Here is a 3,473-nt window from a genome sequence, read left to right on the forward strand (position 1 = left end):
ATCCGTAGTGCCAAATATAAATACCCAATACTGGGGGAATCTACCGGGTGCAATCCCGTAGTTCCAATATAAAAGTGCAGGGGGATCTCCCGGAATACTGTTCCGTAGTCCCAAAGTAACCATACAGGGGGATCTCCCGGGATAACGTCCCGTAGTCCCAAAATAAATACACAGCAGCAACAAGAAGAATACTCAATTCAATCAAATTTCACACCAAGGTAAAGCAGGTATCTCTACCATGCTGCACAGAATTCAAATAGGGCAGTAGAACAAATAAGCGGTTAAATCAATTAGGCATGCTTCCCTAAGCTAACAACAGGCTTAACTTGCAAGTAGTGTAAACAGGAAAGGAAAACACAATTCTAAGTACTTAATGGAAATCGGATTTTTCAATGATTAGCACAAGTACGCACTCGTCACCTTACGTACAAGGCATTTCAATTCACAAATATACCAATCCTAAGGGGAAGGTCCCCCACATAAGGTTAGGCAAGCCACTTACCTCGAACCAGCTCAAATCAACTCGAAACCACGTTCTTGCCACGAGTGTTCGACTCCAAATGGCCCAAATCTATTCAATTAAATTTCGTAATGTAAATAACACTTCAAGTAACTGATTCTACAATTAAATTCTAAGCTAATACGCGAAATTAGGTACAATGACCAAAACGCCCCTCGGGCCCACGTCTCAGAATCGGGTAAAGTTTATATTTCCAGAATCCTCACACTCTCACGAGTCCAGTCATACCAAAAGTACCAAAATCGGACCTCAATTGGACCCTCAAATCATCACTCAAAGGCCTCTAATTAGTCAAGCCCTAACCCATGAATTACCATTGATTTTCCTTAATTTTTCATGCTTAGGATGATAAAAGTACCTATAATAACGAGTTTAGGGACCAAAGACCTTACCCCAATGGACTCCTCTGAAAATCCCTCTTGAAAAATGCTCCAAAAGCTTCTTCCCATTTGAAAAGAGGTAAAAAATAACTAAATTTCGCGAAGGCAAGTATTTATGTTCTGCCCAGCGATTTCCGCATCTGCGGTCCTGGGACCTTTTCTGCAATCCCTCTTTTGCGGAACAAGGGTCGCATATGCGACTACTCACTTAAACTCATTTTCCGCATCTGCGACTGCCCATCCGCAGATGCGGTACCGCTCCTGCGGAATTGCTACCGCTTCTGCGGTCCCTGCCTAACTTCCCCATTTTCGCTTATGCAGTTGATCCACCGCTTCTGCGGCTCTGCACCGGCGGAAACCAAATCGCAGGTGCGGTTATGACAGATATCAGCAGCTTCAGCTGCTTCAACCATTCCAAAACCTCCCGTCCACCATCCGAAATCATCCCGAGGCCCCCGGGACCTCAACCAAAGGCACCAACAAGTCTAATACCACTGTCCAAACTTGTACCAGTCCATAAAACACCTAAAACAACATCGAAACCTCGGATTAACCATGGATTCAAGCCTAAGAACTCCAAAATTCTCAAAATATGCTTTCGATCAAAAAGTCTATCAAACCTCGTCCGAGTGACCTGAAATTTTGCACATACGTCACATTCAACACTACGGAGCTACTCCAACTTCCGGAATTCAATTCCGACCCTCGGATCAAAATCACACTATCGAACCAGAAACTTCAAAATTTGATCTTTCGGCATTTCAAGCCTAAATTAGCTACGGACCTCCAAAACACAATCCGATCACGCCCCTAAGCCCGAAACTACCCAACGGAACCATGGGAATCCCATTCCGAGGCCGTCTTTACACTGTTCCAACTACGGTCAAATTTTCAACATTTAAGCTCTCATTTAGGGACTAAGTATCCCAAAACTCTCCGAAACTCAAATCCGAACATCCCGGTAATTCAAAATAGCAGAAATAAATACGGGGAAAGCAGTTAATAGTGGATAGGGGCGTAAGTTCTAAAAATGACCGGCCGGGTCGTTACAATATGTATCTCTATTTCCTATTTAACAAATCAGAAGCACTTGATACTTTTAAAGTTCACAAAACAGAAGTATAGAAAATAACTGGTACTCAGACCAAAATTGTAAGATCTGATAGGGATGGAGAATATTATGGTAGGTACACAGATAAGGGACAAGTTAAGGGTCCATTTGGTGAGTTCCTTGAAAGTGAAGGTATAATTGCTCAATATACAATGTCAGGAACACCATAACAAAATGGTGTGACAGAAAGAAGGAATCGGACATTAATGGACATGGTAAGAAGCATGACTAGCAGATCAAGTTTACCTTTATCCTTATGGAGTGAAGCCTTAAAACCTCTGTGTATATTTTAAATAGGGTTCCATCCAAGTCTGTCCCCAAGACACCTTTTGAGTTATGGAAACGATGGAAACCTAGTTTAAACCATTTACACATTTGCGGATGTCCAACTGAAGTGAGGGTTTATAACCCACAACTAAAGAAGTTGGATGAAAGAACAATAACCGGTTATTTTATAGGCTATGCGGTTAACTCTAAGGGATTTAGGTTTTATTGTCCTTCTCATTCTCCTAATATTTTTGAAGCTAGAAATGCTAAATTTCTTGAGGAGCATGAAGAGAGTGGGAGTGGTTTGACTCAAAGGGTGGAATTGGAAGAAATAAGGGAACCACCTGTGGTACCTTCATTTATTGGAAACTTGAATGTTGCTCAGAAAAATTCTCATGAATTATCTGAACAATAACAAGTTCAAGATCCACCACCACTTGAGGAGCCACATGAAGATCAACCCGCTTTACCTGAACCAGTGGGAGTGAGAAAATCCTTAAGAATTCGAAAACCAGCAATTTCTAGTGACTATGTTGTGTATCTCCAAGAGTCTGATTATGATATTGGACTAAAAGATGATGCATGCTCGTTTTCACAAGCCATGAGTGGAGAAAACTCCACACTTTGGTATGATGCCATGAAAGAAGAGTTAGAATCTATGGCTAAAAACAAAGGTTGGGATCTCGTCAAATTACCAAAGGGATCCTCTACCATAGGTTTCAAGTGGGTCTTTAAAACTAGAAGAGACTCGTCTAGTAATATCGAACGATATAAAGCCAGATTTGTAGCCAACGGTTTTACTCAAAGGGAAGGCATTGATTACGATGAAACCTTCACTCCAGTATCAAAGAAGGATTCATTGAGAATAATCATGGCATTAGTAGCTCGTTTTGATTTAGAGTTACATCAAATGGATATGAAAACAGCTTTCTTTAATGGAGATCTTGAAGAGGTGGTATACATGCGTCAGACTGAAGGATTTTGTGATAAGGACAAATGTCACCTTGTTTGCAAGTTGAATAAATCCATTTATGGGCTAAAGCAGGCTTCCCGCCAATGGTATATTAAATTTCATAATGTTGTTTCTTTATTTGGATTTACGGAGAATATCATTGATCAGTGTATATACCTTAAGATAACTGGGAGAAAATATATTTTTTTAGTCCTATATGTGGATGATATTTTGCTTGCAAGT

The sequence above is a fragment of the Nicotiana attenuata genome, unplaced genomic scaffold (genome assembly GCF_001879085.1).
Source record: "Nicotiana attenuata strain UT unplaced genomic scaffold, NIATTr2, whole genome shotgun sequence".
NCBI classification, from domain to species: Eukaryota; Viridiplantae; Streptophyta; class Magnoliopsida; order Solanales; family Solanaceae; genus Nicotiana; species Nicotiana attenuata.